Source organism: Rhincodon typus, chromosome 6 (assembly GCF_021869965.1).
Source record: "Rhincodon typus isolate 14 chromosome 6, sRhiTyp1.1, whole genome shotgun sequence".
NCBI classification, from domain to species: domain Eukaryota; kingdom Metazoa; phylum Chordata; class Chondrichthyes; order Orectolobiformes; family Rhincodontidae; genus Rhincodon; species Rhincodon typus.
The window spans coordinates 73826911-73847846 of record NC_063337.1 but is presented as its reverse complement, the minus strand read 5'-3'; positions in this window follow the sequence as shown (position 1 = coordinate 73847846).

Genomic DNA, 20936 nt, shown 5'->3' with positions numbered 1-20936 from the left:
TAGTATTCAGGGGAAATGGACTGCATTATTTACAGCATACAGTGAAGATGGGGAATGAAATCATTTCAACTTACACTGTATCACTTCAGAGCAGAATGCAGAAAGAAATAATTTCTTTGTTGAAAAAATCACTAATATTGACTGTTTTTCTTTTCAGTTTCAATCTGATCGGTTCTAAAACCCAACAATACAAGGAAGAATTAATTAGTCGAAAGGAAATCAGAGGTTACAGGTTTCCAGTTTGCTGAAGCCACACTTGAATCTATCATGAAAGCCAAAGTGGAGAATTTGTACTGCATGATACAAAACAATTATGTAAGATGACTTGAAATCCAATTTCTCTGAAGTTCCACAAGTCTCGCGTTGGAGCTATGACAGAAGAGTGTTAAACCCCAATGGAATTGTGCAATTGATGTGCTCAATTTATATTATTGAATAGTTTTTACAATATTAAGGGTGTCACTGCTACTGAATCTAGATTTCTTACCATCATTATATCTGTGGCTCTAATTTTATCACTATGTGAGCAAATAGGTCTTTAGTGAATTAAAATTGGGTTTATCTGTTCTAAGAAATATTATTGAAAGCCAGCTATGAATTCTACATCCAGTCTACCATTGCTAATCTGATTTGTCCAGTTTGTACCAGCCATGATTATTGCCAATCCTTTTTATCATAAGCACTTAATATCTGTTTTTGTATATTAAAAAAAACAAAGAACTGTGAATGCGGGAAATCAGAAATACTACCAGAAATCATTGTAAACCACAGCAGGTGTGGCAGGATATCTGTAGAGAAGCAGTGTTAATATTTCAGGCCCAGTGACCCTTCTTCAGAACAGAAGAGTTCAAGGCAGGCATACCTGAAAGAAATGTGTCAGTGAGTTAAACACTAAACAAAAAAAAGACCCATGAACAGTAAATGCTTGTTTAGTGTTTCACTCACTGCCACATCTCTTCCAGGTATGCCCATCTTGAAGAAGTTCTGCACCTCCATTCTGAAAAATGCTCACTGAACGCGAAACATTAATTTTATTTTTTACACTGCATTTCACATTGTAGTTACTGTTAGGGGACCCAAAGATCACCTACACTATTAACTCCTTCCCCTTGATTCGACATCCTGATCATTTGAACCAAGATCATTCATAACTGTTGCACAGATGCTATCCTTGTTTAACATTTGTACACCTTTACATTTACCTGGCTCCCACTTCTTCAATTCTTCATGAATGTTGTATACCCATCAATACTCAGGGCCTTATCCTTGTCATCATCCAGCCATGTCACTGTAATGGCTATCAGAACATATTTATTTACTTCAGCGTGCATTATGTATTCATACACTTTGTCATGAATACTAATCACATTCAGATATAGGGCCTTTAGTTTTGTTATTTTACAATCTTTGCAACACCTACTTTTGACTGTTAATGTATTTAGAGATCTTTTCAACTGTTCTTTCCATTCTATGACTTTCATTTCCCATACGAATACTTTGCTGTCCTGCTTTGACGCTCTCCTTTGACTTGTTACAACTATACAAGCTTAATCCCCATTCCACATTCAAGAATGTCAGCTGGTGAAGTCATTAATGTGTCTAGAACCATAAACGAAACATGAGGTAGACGGAGGGTAAACTTAAACAGGGAATACTTTTTTGTAGGTCTCTCAGCTCTATAGTTGGTTATTAGATTGCGACCCCCGCCCCCGTCCCCCACCCCCACCCCCATCCCCCCAGCACTTGCATCCGGGTCATCTACCCAGTCTCTTAAAGGGATAACACACATCCAACTACGTATATAACATTCCTTCCCCCTTTATTTCAACACTGGCCATAACAATATAAAAACATCCAACAACTATAACTACTATACAAGCATTGTATAATGATGCTAACATATCTACATCATCAAGAATATTTACAAAAAGAATGATGAAAGAAAACAATCCTTTCATAGTCTACATTGACATGATAAGTCTGTCAGGGAGGAGGCAATTCCTGGAAGACCATCTCCTTGTCTCAGATCCTTTTCTAGTGTGGTCTCCCACTCTTCTGGAAGCTCCTGTTTTTCCAGAGATACATCCCTGTCTGATTGGCTGTTGTCAGGGTGCCCTTTCTAAACTTGTTCCAGCACCTTTTGTCTTAATGGTGGAGAAGTAACAATTCTCATTCCCTACATTAAACACTGGATATGTAGGGGTGTAATTCTGAGCAGTTTTTATGACAAGTCCTTCCCCTCAGGACTAAGTCCACTGCTAGGCTCAAGACCGGATCATTCTGGGTAGCGTTCTGCACCTGGCTCGCTGATACCAGTACCTTGACTCCCTGGAACACCCTTATCTCCTGGTAGTGCATAGCGATCAATAAATGCTGGCTTAGCCAACTACACATTAAAATAAGGTTTTCTTTTAAAAAATCTTTTAATGTTATCCATATAATAGAACTAATGAATAGGTAATATGGGATATGTTTTGCACAATCCTTTAACCATGTTATAACTATCTTATTTCTAATTTTTTTAGACATTGTAAGTAATGCTACTACGTTTCCTTTATTCCTGTTTTGTATCCAAGATTTGTACCTAGATACTTGTACTTAAATTGGCGCCATTAAAGGCAGCCAATGTAAAAACTTTTCACTGTACTCCTGTACTTCTATACTGGTGCACATGTGACAACAAAGGATATTCTATTCTTTTCTAGTGGCAGTCCGAACAATGCATGTGTATTGCCATGCTTCTCCAACTGTCGGTACATCATTTCATATGAGTAGGCTGACAGAGCCAGCGTCTATCTCTGCAGGCATACTGCTGCCATTGAAGGTATTTCTGAATATGGACCAAAGATGGAGACTGGAAGTCTGTGTTCTGTCAGCAACATGAAGCATTTGCTGTGAAGGAAACGGGCAAACTTCTTAACATCAAACACAATGCCCAATCTTTCTCTTTCCACTTCAGCATACTTCTTCTCTGTTTTTGTTAGTGACCTCAATGCGAACACAGTTGGTCTTTCCTCTCCAATCGGTAAGATGTGTGACAGTACAGCGCAGCATGTGGTGGTATTAAGCAACCCCCAACATCACATATTCACAATAAGTCAAAATCATAGCTGTATGGAACCATTGTCCAGGGTTGGTAGACCATACTGATGCCAAAATTAAGCTACTCTGGCATAACCAGTGGGGGCAGCACGGTGGCTCAGCGGTTAGCACTGCTGCCTCACAGTGCCAGCAACCCGGGTTCAATTCCACTCTCAGGCAACTGGCTGTGCAGAGTTTGCACATTCTTCCCGTGTCTGCGTGGGTTTCCTCTGGGTGCTCTGGTTTCCTCCCACAGTCCAAAGATGTGCAGGTTAGGTGAATTAGCTATGCTAAGTTGCCCATAGTGTTCAGGGATGTGTAGATTAGGTGGGTTACAGGGGGATTGGTCTGGGTGGAGTGCTCAGAGCCTGATTCCACACTTTAGGGATTCCTGATTCTGTGAACCACATGTGGCTATCTTACTTCGATCAGAGCATTATTGGAAGATGCAATTGGATCTTATCTTCATACACTGAGAAAATCATTACAGATTTTTCAAGCATGGAATTGTTGAATTCACACTCACTGTCATAGATTCTCCTGTTTTTAGTGTGCTCATTTCCAAGAAACAATATTACAGTGTCCCGCATCTATTTAACTTAATTCACAAATACACTTACTTCAATTCTGACCCAAGGGATCTGGCCTTCATTGTGGACATTGAGGATCTGGCAGACATGCTTTCAAAACAAGTACTACCAGCACTCTCACTTTAAAATGCAATCCATTAACATGCAGTAGGCCTCTAAGTTCTGCAGCAGCAGACTTGATCTTCCCCTGGAATTATAAATTCACAGAGAATGGTGTATACAAAAGTGTTGTTGCAGACCTTATTTAACCTATGATAACCACTAATCTATTGTGCCATCATTCTACGGAAAGCTAGAATTGCACAAAACTTCCATCAAAAATTGGATCTAAGTGGAAAATACAACTTAAGAATTTCAAACAAGTTTTGCATGAGCTTGATAAATTCTTTCAAGATAAGAAGGAAGTTTGGAAGTTTGGGGAAGTGAAAATGTGAGAACATATAAGTAAATTTTACAAAATGAAACAAGTAATAAAGGAAACAATAGGTTTGGTTGTAGAATAAGATTGTATTAAATATTTAATAACTGGTCATTTCTTTTTTCTTTTTGTCAAAATACATGACTTTTCCTTTCGATGATAAGTCAGAAAAATACTCTTATGATGTACCAGATCACCTTTTACTCATGGATTTCAGTATTTTTGCCATTTTGCATTAATACCCAAAAAGTGGCTGATACATTGGCCAATAAACACTGAACACATTCCTATGATAGTTTTCTGTCAATCACTTTGGCAAAGGCATTAAAATATTTTAAATGATTTAGTAAATTATTTAGTTAAAATAGTGTATAAATGAACGTCATAATCATTCACCCATTTCCACAATCAGAAGTAATTTCTAGGCTAATATAATTTTATGTTGTCTATTGTGTTTTATGGCTTGATATTTTCTGCCTTTTTTTTCCATATCATTATTCTTGTCTAGTAAAATTAATTAATTGAGTCCATAAAAGAAAATTTCCCACCTCAAGTCATTGGGGCAGGAGGATGACTGATGTGACCTTTGCGATTTACACTTTCAGGATACTCATTGTTATTTTGTTTAGGTAGTGAGATGGCAATCAGCTTGAACCAGTCAAAAGTTGTACTTTTCTTAAAGGCACAGAGAATGCTGGAGAAACCCAGCAGTTCTGGTAACATCTGTTGAGACAGAAACAGAATTAATGTTTGAAAATCGGTATGATGCTTCTGAAGAAGTTCTGAAAAGAGTCACACTGAACTCAAAAGTTTTACTCGGTTTCTCTCTCCACAGGTGCTGTAAGACCTGCTACGCTTCTCCAGCATTCTCTGTGTTTGTTGTATCTTTCTTCCTGCAAGCAATTGGAGCAACCACTTTGACACATCATTGGCTGTTCAACATGCAGCCATTATCTTGTGCACACACAGACTACTAAGTTCAAAGTTCCTACAATATCAAAAAAAACCTTACTAAGTTTACATCAATAAAACTGTGAGATTTCAAGTCAGTCTCAGTGATTTTCTATTAAGTTACTTGCATATTTTGGTTAAGAACTCATTTTCAGCTGTATTAATAATGTGACTGTTACCATTCTAAGTAGTCAATTAAGAATACTTAATAAAAAGAGAAATAGCAATAATCATGTTGTTTGATGTTTACTATTGTGTTGGCTAATGGAATAAATATATTTTGATAATGTCACTTAGTTTCAGTGGAGCCTTGAATTATCATCTCAGTTACCTTAGTCTATTCAGGAATGTGAGCCTTTATTCCAAGAATTTTAAATGACATTTCGCCAAGATTTTTCTTTATCTTTGAAGTCACTGAAGCTTCACACCAAAACGACTGAATATTCTGTTGTCAAGGAGTACTTCAACTTTTCCAAGGGTCTGATTACCTTTGTGATATCCCTCATACTGTCATTCTTGAAGAGGATCAGCTTAGCTCTTAAGAAGTTCCTAGCCAGGAGAGACATACCATGGGTGAACCAAAGAATATGCAACTGTCAGGCTTGGTTTTTGTATTTAAAGAAGTGAATCCTAGAGTACATGACACTTCAGTGCACCAAGATCCCTTAGATGTTCCTGGAGACCAGGATAAGCAGAATTTTCTACATACTCATGTAGTGATGTCAGTTTATGTTACAAACAATGCTAATGAAGAATCACTCCATGCTGTCGCTAAGATAGAAGTACCAATATCATTAACTGTACAAAACAACAACAATGATCTTCCAATCATTAATATACTGAATAACCTTGATCAGGTCTCATAGAATTATGGACCACAACAAAATCACAATGAGCATCAAAATGTCACAGTAATACTGAAACTTGACAATTATGTTTTACTTTTTTATGAAAGCCCAGAGGAATCTCTCTCCTTGCCTGGCTTTCTGAGAATACTGTCAGAAACAATAATATTTGACGATAAGGTTTAGCTCAGATTGTCTTTTCACTTAGAATGATTTGTACTCCCAATAGTCTTAATAACAAATCTTCCAGTGCAAGGAACAATGTCTGCAATAATTTTCTTCAAAAGCTCGCAGTCCTTGCATGGGTCTTTTGAAGAAGTGAATCAATACTCTGCAGTCTTCTCAGAGGATTCAATCATTTCTTCATCTTAAACTTGAGAATACAGTGCAAGAAGCACAAAGTATCATTATACTGGTCAATAAGGAATGGTGATACCTATCAGCTCTTATTCAATATTGCAACTTTACCATTCAGCTGTGTTTCATTTCCAGATTCTTTGTTTTCAATGGAAGACATAATGAAATTGTGCTCCAAGCTGAGACCAAACAAAGGGCAGTTAAGAAAAAAAAGGACCCCCTCAATGAACACCTACCAGTCTTGATCCTGATGCAAATGCCCAAAGGCAACCAGGTATTTCGATACCATGGGGTCTGAGATGAAGTTATGAATCTTACTCTTCTCATTTTAGCTGCTAAAAACATGGTTTGAGACTAGTCAAAAAATCATTCTATTTCCATGCCATTTCAAATGGTTGGTTATGGAGAACTGTGAGGTCACTGCAGCCGTTGATTCTGTGAACAATAGAATTTAGCAGAAAATGGTGATGTTACAAATAATATTTGAAGAATATTTTTGCAGTTGATGCTGTTGGAAACTCAGAATGCGCTTGGCGGGGGAGGATGTAGGATAGGTTTTAATAAATATGCAGATAAATCTTTGAATTATGCTGTTACTTAAATATGAACTCAGTAGTATTGTAAGGGAGACTTGGCCAGAAGATTGGGATTAGAGCAGAAATGGGCAAATACACCTGCTGCAATGTCATTATGTATCTATCATCAGTGAAAACTGCTCAAAGAAACACTAAGGTCTAGCCTGAACTTATCTGAACAGATGAATCCATATTTAGTAAAGAAACCGCTTCAAACAACTTTTACACTGATCACAGTGTTGAAGGCAAGGAAAAGAAATCCACTAATTACCCAGATCTTCACCACATGTTTCTAACATTGCTTAATCTCTCAGTTATTGAGAATCAACCCAATATTCCAACTAATCCCCACATTACAAATCTCCCACCTTGCCCGCACACCTTCTCAAGTCAACTACCCATTCTCTGAATTGTTATCCAGCCCTTATACAACTACGCACCCTCCAAAACAACTATCCAACTCCCAGTCTCATCTTCTATTCTCCCCCTAAACTGACAACACTGTCTCATTCCACCACAAATTGCTCACTCATCCACCCAATTATAGATGTACTTAACCACCCACTCACCCACTAACACGACTTAGAGACTTGATATCTTTAAGCAATACCTGAATACAATAGCTAATATTGTAAAAAGGTATATCTTCTCCACAGCACCTCTTCACCAGTCTTCCTCATTGATGGCTGTGCCGAGTGTTGATTATGCAAGCGGAATTGGAACACCAATCTGGAAGTGTGCAAAAAGGTAAGTACATTATTATCTCCACAGCCAGCAATGATGCTCTGCAGTATCCCTGCTGATCAGAAAATCTAACCTCTTGCTGAAATTTCCTGCCACAGCCTGGAAAAAGCCAAACACATTCAAGGTCAGAGCCATATTCACCTCCACACTCGTTGACAAAGGATGAGACCTAAATACTTAATGGTGCATATTATTCCAGAAAGATAGGAATCTAGGAATAGGTGAAGTTTAGCTCGGTGACTAAAGGATGATATTATTATGATTTAGAGAGGTAACCTCAGTTCTAAGGGTTGGGATTTAAAGTCAGTTTGGGTAGAGATGAGAAATAGTCAATGGAGAAAATAACTTATGAGAGTAATTTATATGTACCTTAAAAACTACCACTCTGTAGCATAGGGTATTCAGTATGAAATTATGAGAGCTTGTTAGGAAACATAGTGATAACCATGAGTGATTTTAATTTACATTTAAATTGATGAAGTAGAATGGTAAAGGTATCCTAGAAGATCAGTTATCAAAGTGACTTTGGGGCTTCTTGTTAAGAACAGCACATGTCAGAGACAACCAGACCTTAGTAGTGTATTCTAGGTCTGGTAAAGTGCAATTAGACAAGATGAATTAATGTTGTCATAATAAAGGCATCTCTAGCAGCAGTCATTACAATTTAATTACATTTTACATTCAGTATGACAGAGAGAAAAGAGTGGGTCTAAGACTAGAGTTTTAAACTTACATAAGAGCAATGATGCAGGTATGCATAGAGCTGGTTGAAGTGAAATGGAAAATTAGATTGAGTGATAATCAATAGTGATACAGTGGCAGACATTTAAGGAAATATTTCACAACACTTAGAAAAATACAATCCAATCAGGAAAAAAAAGAGACATGAAAGCAGGTCAAACAATCCATAAATAACTGAAGAAGTTAAGAATAGCATAAAATGGCAATTAAAAAGCACAGTATTTCTCAAAATCAAAACAGTGACAAGTGAGAAGAGAGAATAAAATGTTTTAAAAAAGCAAAGAATGGTGAAATGAATAAAAATAGAGCATGATATTAAAGTACAAGATAAAATAAAACATAAAATAAAAGTAGAAAGAAAATAGATACTAAGATCTTCTACTAAAAATTATAAAGAGTAAATGAAATTAATTGACTATCTAAAGGGTGAGTCTATGAAGTTAATTATGGAAAATAATGAAATGGCAAATTAAATAAACAGATATTTTGCTTCTATCTTCATCACTCAAGATACAAATAATACCCCAAAAATAACTGCATCACAAGGAAACGTGTACTGAGAAAATTATTAGTAATAACAGCTGACAAGTCCCAAGGACCAGATAACCTGCATCCTAGAGATTTTTTAAAAAGCACAGAATTTTGGGGACTTTATTCATATTATTATGCAAGGTAAAGTGACTGACTTTAGCTTTGTAATTAATACAGTATTATGAAAGTTCAAGATAGTTATAAATGACTCCATTTATAATAGTGCAGGGAGGAATTTAAAAGGTTGAGCAATGAGTTGAACGATAGGGTAGATAGAGAAATACTGGTTTGTGTTGGGTCTTGGGTCATGGACTCAAAATTACAGCAAGATTTTACAGAAGTAACACTTCCACATATAAAGGCTGTCCAGCATTTGGAATGATCTTCTGCATATACCTATTGATGCTGAAATTTTGAATTTGAGATTAATCAGTTATTGTTATTCAAAGCTGTTGGGGATACGGTACAAAGGCAAGTGCATGAATGAGGTTGCAGATCCTCTATGACTTAATTGAATGGTAGAATGAGTTTGCGAACCCAGTAATAAAGTCCTGTTCCAGTATTCCTATTGCAAGTCCTGCAAGTTTTCCTCCAAGCCACATGCCATCTTGATACAGATTATATTTTCATTGTCATTGAATCAAGATCCTGGAACTCCATTTTGACAGCACTGTGGGAGTATAGACACCACCTGGACTGCAACAGTTCAAGAAGGTAGTTCACCACCACCTTCTTAATGGCAATTATGATTGAGGATAAATGCTGCCTTAGTCAATGATACTCATATGCCATGTTTGAATAAGTAAAAATAAAGTGCAGATCACTTATATCATTTCATCAACCAGATAACAAGCTTACTTATAGCTTTTGGTGAGTTTGAATCTTATCCTGTCCTGTTGCTTTGCTACGCTGATGGTTTGCTACATCTAGAGTCATACAGTGTAACAGCACAGAAATAGATCCTTCAGTCCAACTCGTCCATACCAACCAGAGATCCTAAACTGAATTATTCCCATTTGTCTACATTTGGCCCATATTCCTCAAAACTTTTCCTAGCCATGTACCTGTCCAAATGTCTTTAAAATGTTGTAAATGTACTCAACTCCACCACTTCCTTTGACAGCTCATTCCATACAAACACCGTCCACTGTGAGAAAAAGTTGACACTCAGCTCCCTTTTAAATCTTTCCCCTCTCACCTTAAACCTATGCCCTCTAGTTTTTAACTCCACTACACTTTGAAAAATACCTTAGCTTTCACTTTATCTATGTCCCTCATGATTTAGTCAACCTCTATAAGTCACCCCTCATTCTTTGATACTTATAATTTAAACCCTCCAGTCCTGGCAACATCCTGGTAATTTTCTTTTCTGTACCTTTTCTAGTTTAACAATATCTTTCCTCGAGCAGGATGACAAGAATCTCTTTTGAGACTTATGTTTCCGGAACTAATCTATCATAATCTTCTTCTAGTAAAATGCATCTGCCTCCAAGCAGTATGCTAATAATCACAGAAAGAAAGCTCAAATGTATTATTTGCAGCTTTCCCTGCTGTGTGTTACTTAGAAACTTTTCCCTCATTAGACTCAGCAAAGCCAGTTCAGTCATGAAATAAAATACTTACTTCCTGAACTGATACTGCAGGTACAGAATATTCCATACCTTCATTGTTAGTTACTTTTAACAAGGCTTCTAATGAATTAAACTGGGCTCTTTTCACCCTTTGTCATTTCGTATTCCTTTATCGTAAGGTAGAAACAATCAGATTGGCACAGACACAGTCAAATAGTTTGTCACTCTTTCTCACAACACTGCACCATTCTTTACACTTTTACAAAGATTATCAAAAGTAGGAAACATCATGAACAATATTTATAGGAAGATATTAACAGGAATAGGCAATTCAGCATGCTGTACTATTTAATATCATTGTAGTGGATCGAACACTTCAATGCCTTTTCCCTACACTATCCCTGTAAATGCCATTGGAAATCATAAATTTATCAATCTCTGTTTTAAACACGCTCAAAGACTGAGGTATCACAGCCCTCTGGGGAATTCCAAAGGTTGATAACCCTTTTGTGTCAAAAGCATTCTCCTATTTCAATCCTAAATGTTTTCTCTGGTTTTAGACTCCCCACCCAATGGCAACACCATCCCTGTAATTATTTATTTCTCTTTTTAAGTATTTTGTAAATTTCAATGAGATCACCATTCATTCTTTGAAATTCTAGAGAGTAGAGGCCCAGATTGTCCAATCTGTTTTCATAAGACAGCCCCACGATCCCATGAACAAGTCTGGTGCACCTTTGTTACACTCACTTCATATCAACAATATTTCTCCTGAGGTAAGGAGACTAATTAATTGAGCTTTAAATTTCATATCATGGCTAAATCCTATTATGGTGTATGAAAGTCAATTCAAAAATATTCAAAACAATCAGAAAAGAAATGTAAGTATAATTTTGACAGCTTATCTTAAATTATCAAGCTATGGACTAACATTAATGGGGAAATTCAAGAAACCCAACAAAATCTGTAAATAAAAACAGAAACTGCTGAAAATACTCAGTAGGTCAGGCAGCAACCGCGGAAAGAGAAACAGACTTAAAGTTTCTGCTCAATAACTCTTTACAAGAGCCCTGCAAAGCCTGGGGTGGGCTTTCCTACTGTTCCTCCTGTGCCCAGGAGAAGACACAATAAAAGTGAAATAAATTTGTGTCTGTTTGGTCCCATTCTGCTCCTGGCACATGTCTCTTAAAAGATTTGGTCTGCAGGATAAGCCATGCAGTTTTCCCACACTGCTCCAGGTGAAACCTTGATGAAGTTACCAATCTCCAGTCTAGCCAAGAGTACAACAATTTGACTAAATAATAACACATTGTATCTACACTTGAGAAGAGAAACTAACATTGTCTTGGTGTCCCTGTTGTCTGTGAAACTGATTCTTTTGATACTGGGGCCACGGGAAGGCACAAAAATTTGAGGCATTATGTTGCATGAGGAATTTGAATTGTGATACAGTACACAGCTTGAAGAGATACTTTGCAGCAGCATGAGGGGTAAATTTAGTTGAATGGATGAGGAGAGCTGTTGTGTGTAGGGGGTGGGAGTGTACAGGTCGAGAGGGATACTTTGGTAAAACGAATAATAAAACTGTCCACCGCAAACAGAAGTTTTATTTGCAGGACCAATGCCTCTGCAAATACATCAGGACAGAAGTAATAATGCTCCAACATGGATAATTAAAAGAGAGATTAGAGAACACATGATTTACAAAGCCTTTAAAGGACAAGGAAGCGATGATCTTTTAGAAAAGTGTAAGATTATATGAAGCCGGGAGCCAAAGAAGAAATACCCTTGACAGCTACATCATCCAACTTCAAACACTTGTCAAATGTGCTCAGAAACTTTGATGTTAGTGAAGCAAACTAAAAGGGATTTAAAAAAGCAAACTTTCCCCCAGGACATATGACCTAAATTCAATTGAGTTGGTAGCACTCTCCCCTCTAAATCAGAAGCCTGCAATTTCAAGCCTGATTCCAAATCCTCATCACTGATCTAGGCTGACATTTCCAAGCAGTAATTAGGGATACTAAAATGTCACAGGAGAGGTTACACACAGGTCCTCATAATCCAATAGAAATATCATGGCAATTTTTGAACAAGAGTAATGAGTCATTTTAGTCTTTTAGCCAGTTTGCCCTTCCAGAACCAGTATTATCAAATACAGAACAACTGGTAAGCCAACAAAATACTGTGTGCAAAATTGGTGTTGAATTTCTTTGCTTTACTTCAGGGTTTTTCTATAAGACTTGACAACTCAAACTGATGAGATTTTTAAAAATTCATTCATTGACTGTGGGTGTTTTTGGCTGGATCTGCATTTACTGCCCACCACTAATTCTTAGGAATGTGGTTGTGAGCTGCCTTCTTGAACCATTGCAGTCCAATTTCATTTTTTGAGACTTTTTGAGACATTTGAGTGCCTTGCTAGGGCATTTCAGCATGCAGTTAAAAGTTAACCACATTGCTGTGCATCTGAAGTTACATGTACGCCAGACCAGGTGAGGACAGTAGTTTTCCTTCCCTAAAAGGCATTAGTAAATCAGATGGTTCTAATCTGGTTCCAGACAACATTGCTTGGGTGTCTGGATTACTAGTCTAACAACAGTTAACACTACACCACAGCCTGCCCTAAATGATATGATTGAGTTTACCTTGTATTAGAAAAGTGTTAATTCATAACTATTATGTGGAAATTCATTTTTTATAAACTAGCAATAGGTAGCAAGATTAGATGTGGGCATGAAGTAGAACTCATTGAATGTAACAATCTGGAAGGTTGGCACACTGACTGGTTGGTTGCAATGGGAGGATGTATTAATGGTCCTATCTCTGTTACAGGAAATTATCAACATGTGTGTCTGACCTTGGATTTACAATCTCAATTTAAGAAAGTTAAATAAACAGATGGCAACAGGGAGGCAGAGGACGGTGCACTCAGAAGATATTTTGAGAAAATCTTACAAAAAGAAAACTTAAAACAGAGTTAGAACTTGGGTTAGTTGATGAAACGTGAATATAAACTGGATGAATGTAGTCTAATCTATTTTAGAAGTAAACTCAGGAGGTCTGCATATTCCAAGAGAGTGAATACTGGTCATATTTATCAATAAAAATGCTTTAAAAAACCTAATGACATTGGTTGACTGATAGCATACGTAAAATGTATGAAGCAGCAAAATATGATGCAAATAAGATGCTGCAATGACTTATGTTGCATTGATCTGTTAAGTTCAAAGCCTGAGAGGTTTTGTCAAATTGCATACAGTTGTGAGTTGCAAAATTAAAAGGAATTTCTAGTCAGTGAAGAGAAAAAAATCTATGAGAAATAGATCAATAAGATAGAAATTCTGTCAGTAATCAGTTCTGGCAATAGCTCAATCACTTGAAATGGGCAAAATTTTAATTCCCTCAAAATCTAAATTTAAAAATGAATATAAAAAAGTGAAGATTTTCCTCTCCCCTCCACACCAAATTCAAACGATTGTCCCTCCAGATCTGAATATAAACAGCGAACATGATGCATTATAGTGTGTCTCTTAGAGAAAAATTTAATGTCTAATTTCATGGTATTCAGATCATAGAATCCCTACAGTGTGGAAACAGGCTCTTCAGCCAAACAAGTCCACACTGACCCTCAGAGCATCCCACCCAGACCCATCCCCCCAATCTACAGATCCTTGAACACTATGGGCAATTTAGCATGGCCAATCCACCTAGCCTGCACATCTTTGGACTATGGGAGAAAACCACAGCACCCGAGGAAACCCACGCAGACATGGGGAGAACGTGCAAACTCCACACAGACAGTCACTCGAGGGTGAAATTGAACCTGGGTCTCTGGCGCTATGAGACAGCAGTGCTAATCACTGAACCACCATGTCACCCGCTCATTGTGTTAAAGAAAAAAAACCAAAGCACAACTGAAATGCAGGACAAGACATGTTAAGGGCTGATTTAAATTGTACTTATTAATACTGAAAATGATCATTAGCCAGTAAGGGTGATTGAGACCAAGGGTCTACGCCCGAAACATCAGCCTTTCTGCTCCTATGATGCTGCTTGGCCTGCTGTGTTCATCCAGCCCTGCACCTTGTTGCCTTGGATTCTCCAGCATCTGCAGTTCCTACTATCTTTGATTATAAGTGATTTGAGTTGACTTTCTAGAAAGCAAATATCAAATTTCTTCTTGATCTGTACCTGTACTCTGAACTTTGGCAGCAGACAGATGGATTGGTATCAACTAGATAGAGTATTAATCCTACTGCAGTTTCACATTTTCTAATGTTCTCATGAAGTCATGCATCTTAAAATATCTTAACCTCTTTGCATGGAAACCTGCATTTTCATAGTTGATCTTCTTATTGTGTCTTCAGCTTTTAATAATTCTAACAGTTTTAATGGTCAGCTACTTCTCTTTCCTTGGGAAATTGAGGGAAAAGAAAAGACAAAAATAAATCTGACCATAATCATTAAACTAGTCTTATTGCTTTCTTATTCACCACAGATAAGCACCACCTGTTAATTTCAGTCTAAGCTAACCTTGGCACAGACATTAATCACTTTTTTGACTCCCACAGCAGAAAAGAAGGTAAGTAATACATTCTTCCTATTTATAAAACAAACCTGTAAAGTAGATCTTGAGGCTGCCTGAAGAATGTTGAAACTAAATAATAGTAATTGTAACTGAATATGGCAGGTGGGAACATGACAGATTAGATTTATGACCTGATTTACAGCCAAACCGCTGAGAATATAGGGAGACATAGAATTACATTGAAATTGTTGTGTATAGAAACAGGCCATTCGTCTGCACCAACAAGCTTAGATATGGATAAGAAAAGAACAGTAACTTGCATTTTGTTGTTACACCAGAGAACATTTCTCTTTCCTAATAGTCAACGTTCAGTGTTGATGCCCAGAATTCCAAATTATTGCAGTATTCTCTGGTTTGTACACAAATAATTGCACTGAGCTTCTTTTTGGAGATTTGAAGAAGTTCTTAATTAGAAACGTTATCATCTGCTATCTGTAAGTTATTGCAATTAAAGTGAATGTTCATCCAGGACTCCTTTATTTGCATTATGCATTTATAATGCTTTGAGCTTTCTAAAGTTTTAATTCTGTCGGCAAACTTTATACTTTGTTTGGACAATGGTGGAAAAACACACTCACCTTGGGATTTCTTAGATTGTGGGAGCGTTCATGGATGATCATCAAGCTCAGTACCCTAAGCCCCCTTCCCTTTATCTATATCCCTTGATCCCTTTAGCCACGATGCATACAATTACCTCCTTCTTGAAAACACAAAATGGTTTCCCATGGTCAGGCTCCAAAAATTGATGAAAACTTAAGATGAGAGCTAACCTAATACTGTTGAATATTAGGCATTGGGTTAGCCCAAGTCTGGGAAACAGATTAATCCTTTTTTTTGTCAAGATGATCAACTTTTTAACTCTTTGAACTATCGGCTGCCAGGATGCCTTTCAATTTGTAAGGTTTGAGGTAGGAAGGGCTAGTCACTCATTCAAAAGGACCAACTGAAAAGGAGTTTGGCTTAACCTTTGGAAATATTAATTGAAGTTCAAACCTGGTGACTTCTTCCTGAGATAAGTACAGGCAGGTCACAAAACCAGCTTAATCTACAGGCATATTCATGTGAGCCATTATGTAAGTTTTTTTGTGACCATTTTTAAGACAGATTAGTTTTCTTTACAAAATAAGTTATAATTACATGTTTATGACAACAGCTCAAATCTAAGTATCTCATTATGGACACGGGACTCAATTACTTTGGAGGGGCGAATGGTGGAAGTTCCAAATTTATCTATCATCACATCTTTCAATTACCTTAAACAACTCAATTAGATCCTTCCAGTCTTCCACACTTACAGGAACAAAAGCTTAGTTTCTGAAATGGGTTCTTAAATAAATGGTTATAGTTTTAACATGATTCAGCAGAATCTGCACTGTCTTTTCTTCAAGACCAATATATCCTTTCTGAACGGCAGTCCATAGAACTGAATGCAATACTTCAGATATGAAAGAACCAGAACTTCATACCACCCCTTTGTACTCCAGGGTTCCTTTAAGTAGTAGTCTTTTGTTTAGTCTTTTTATGCTAGGGACCTGGAGCTATTTAGATTGAGAAGGTGGCACCGCACTTGCATAGATGTATCAGCATTTGGTGATACTTTACAACCACCTACACAGAAACTAGCTGACTGTGTAGATTGTGAGTTAGAAAGGTTTCTACAGCTGATTTATGTAACACATTTGAGCAACCCCAAGGTTAAATGAAAGTGACATCTCAGTATTGGCTTAGCAGAGGTCCTTGTTCTACTCTTTAGGGTATCAGCCTTTATATAATCAGTGTAGCAAATATTGTTGTGTATCAAACAGCTAGAAATTCCTGCTCTTTCTGATAATGTTAGAAGAATCTACTACCGACTTTACATTATGGGTCTTCTGAAGTCTGTTCTGCCACAGATCAGTAGAAATGCTGAGCCATAGCAGACATAATGAAAGTAGAACATGATGTTGTGCCTTTTTCTTCTTTATTCATTCATAGGATGTGGGCATGCTGGTCAGGCCAGCATTTACTGCCTAACTCTAGTTGCCCTTTAGAAGGTGGTGGTAAACTGCCTTCTTGAACAATTACAATAGTTGTGCTGTAGGTAGACCCACAATGCCAGTAAGGAGGAAGTTCCAGGATTTTGACACAATATTGAAGGAATGGTGATATATTTCCAAGTCAGGATGGTGAGTGGTTTGGAGGGAAACTTGGTTACATTCTCATGTACCTGCTGCTATTCTCCATCTAGAATGTAGTTGTCATGGGTTTGGAAGCTGCTATCTAAGGAGCCTGAGGGTAATAGTACTTCTAGACCTATGCCACCTCCTCAACTAATGTCAATCTGGCAACAGAAACTCAGATAGGACATAATGCCCTGGCAGTCCATGATGTTGCCATCTACTGCTGGGATATCCCAAGCCCCTACTCCTGAGGGTTATTGATCACATGCCTCTTGAAGTGTTGCTATGTGAGCCATATAACACTTACATTTTCCATACCGGCACAGCTGCTTAGGAATAGTAAAATAAGAAAGAATTTCTGAAAGAGAGCCAACCTGTTTCCTTGTGCTCCTTTTCACTTGGCAGGAGAATTCGTAACTAGATGTATATTTTAAATAATTTGTAAATGAACAACAGTGGGGAAATGAGTGCCATTTTGTCAATCATTGTTGCAATATGGAATACATTGCCTGAACAAAGTTACAAGATAGAGTCACAGTGTGATATGTGTCCCATTATGTCTATGCCAACCAACAAACACTAAACTACACTAATCCCTTTAAACTACACTTGATCCATAGCATGCTATGCATTGGCATTTTATGTGCTCATTCCAATGGTTATTAAATATTATGAGAGTTCCTGTCTCCACCATCCTTTTAGGCAGTGTTTTCCATCTTTTTGGCACCCTCTGGATGAAAAAGATTTTCCTCAGATCTTCTCTAAATCACTTACGCCTCAACTTGAATATATGCCCTCTGGTCCAAGACACACCTATCATGGGGAAAGACTTCTCACAATCTATCCTGTCTATGTCTCTCATAATTTTGTATACTTGAACTAGATTTCTCCTACAGCTTCCTCTGCTCATAACTGAGACTTTTCATCCCAGGCAATATCCTGGTGAATCTCATCTGCAGCCTCTTCAGTCCAATCACATCCTCTTAATGGTATGATGACCAGCACTGCACACAATATTCCATCTGTGCCTAACCAATGTTTTATAAGGTTGTAACAAGACTTCCTTGCTCCTATTTTTACACCCTGCTTAATAAAGGCAAGCATCCCGTACACCTTCTTCATCACCCCATCTACCTGTGCTGACACACCCAGGAAACGATGGACACTTGTACACCAAGATCCCTTTGTTCTTCAGTATTCCCTAGGGACCTACCATTCGTTGTGTTTAGTCTTCCTTTATTAGACTTCCCAAAATGCATCACCTTGCACTTTATCCGAATTAAATTCCATCTGACATTGCTCTGCCCAATTTACCAACTGATTGATGTCAGATTGTAGCCTGAGACCATCCTCTTCACTGTCAACGACACCCAACTTTGGGTCATGTGCAACCTTACTAATTATACCTTCTGTATTCATATCCAAGTCATTAACATTCATCACAAACAGCAAGGGTCCTAGCATTGATTCCTGTGGTACACTGCTAGTCACAGGTTTCTAATTACAAAAGCAACCCTCCATCATCACCCTGTGCCTCCTATTGCCATGCCAATTTTGGAACTAGTTTGCTCACTTCCTTGGATCCCATGGATTCTTATCTTTTTGACAGCCTTCCATATGGGACCTTGTCAAAGGCCTTACTGAAGTCCATGTAAACCATGTCCACAGCACTACCCTCACCAATGTATTTAGTCACCTTTTTCAAAAAACTCAATTAAATTACTCAGGCAAGATCTCCCTCCTACAAATCAGTGCTGGTTATTCCAGATCGATCCCTGCCTTTCCAATTGTTGATTCATCCCATTATTCAGAATTAGATCTAAACATTTAGGAAAAAAAAACAAAATGCAAAATGATGCTGGCAAAACAGTGAAGTGGAAAAGTTGGTATCAGTTTCAGAGAACTGGCACAGGTATGATGGACCAAATTGCCTTATCCTGTGTTGCATGATTGCCATAAGCTGATTAAGCTGGGTATTTCCAAAATTTTATGGTTTTATTTCAGATTTCCAGGATGTATAGTATTTCACTTTTGTTTTAAAAAACACGTTAATAGGAAATATATGGCCTAATCCTTGTCTCCAGGCAGCTAGCTCTCCCTGGTTTTGTTACTGCAGGGTCAAAGAGCAATTGGGAGATAGATGACGACAAACTACAATGGCATCATGATAGCTACCTGAAAGAAAAACAACAGACTGATCATACACAGACTGGCTATAGATTAAAAGGTGTTCTTGGAGACAGGGAGCTTTGTTACATGGCAATGTGTGCTCAGGCAATCATGACCTGAAGTTGAAGCCAGCAGCAATCTACACATACCCAAGAGCCTTATCCTGTTGTTGCCCATGGTGAACTCCTTTTTGCAAATATTACATCAGTCACCTGTTAAAGGCAAGCATGAATTATAGACTGACTGATGTTGCTGATACCTTCTGTTGTCGCCTGGAAGCAGCTGGAGGCAAGATTGTTGAGGGCTGCTGTTATTTTGATTGCAGCAGACAATGTATAATGACATTTGATTGAAGCCCTTGCTATAAAAGATTACTTTGGTCTGTGGACAGCTGCCCTGGAAAAGTGCAGATTCCATTTAGGCCCAGGTATTCTAATAGCAAGAATATCTGTCAGATTGCTGCCCTTCGCACATGCTGTTGAGATCTGCATTCTTGCTCCACATTTTTGGGCCCGGGTTTCTAAACCAGATGTTTCTAAGTCTACTTCCAATCCAGCCAAATTCCTTTGGTGTGGAATGTCAGGGGCAAGGGAGATCAAAGCACATCACCGTTTTACTGCACTAACTCCCCAACTGTGGTAAGGGAAGAGTTTAAATGTCTCATGTCTTATTGTAAAACTACGGAAAGAGGTAATGTGAGGTAAGGGGGTGAGGGAGAGTAGACTAGTAGCTGGGTCAAGGGAGATGGACATGGGTAGACAAGAGGGATAGGGTGGCAAGTAGGTAAGGGGGTAGAGTGGTAGTTTATTGGATGTGGATGTGAAATGGGACAGGTTGGTTAGGACAGGCTAGGTGGGAGGTGTGTGTTGCATATGGGGTTGGGTTTGTGTTTTGGGATAGAGTTGGGTGGTGACATCAGGTCAAGTCAGGGTCAAGTTGGAAAGAGTCAAGATTGTTGGTAAGGGAGTTGGGAGCTTATTAGCAAGTCAGGTGCATTAATGTAACAATTACCCTGGCGTTAGAGCATGTTTTTAAGTCAGAAAATGTTGAACTCTCCAATCAACTCAGAGTTGCGGACTTTTTTAGAAGGTATCTGATGCCAGGTAATTGCCCCACCAGACGTTTAAGCATGCCAGGCAATTCCCAACTAATTGATGTGTTGGGACTTCTACCTGTATCCCTGTTAGGCAACTGTTGCTTCGATTACTCTCTTCCAGTCTGAAGATCTGGGCCAAAGTTTGCTCTTGGAAGAGTTGGAGATTGATGCCTCAGTGCTTTTAAAACCTTTATAAGGAGAAGAAGAATCATGCCCCTCTCTCCTCTGTGCCTGTAGCTCCAATTCCAACTCCATGTGGTCATTCCAGATACTTTCTGCTGCTGCTGCACCATTTCATCCAACCACAATGAGATGGTCAAAGAGAATTCACCTTTCTCACTTAGTTATTGAGCAACTGCAATACTAAGTGGAATCACAGATCCTATCCCAGTGCAGACTGGGGTCAAACAAGGCTGTATCATTTCAGCAACTCTCTTTGCCATTCGCCTCACTGCAATACTCCAATTCACCTCCAGCAAATCATCCACAGAAATGGAGATAAACTATAGAAAAGACA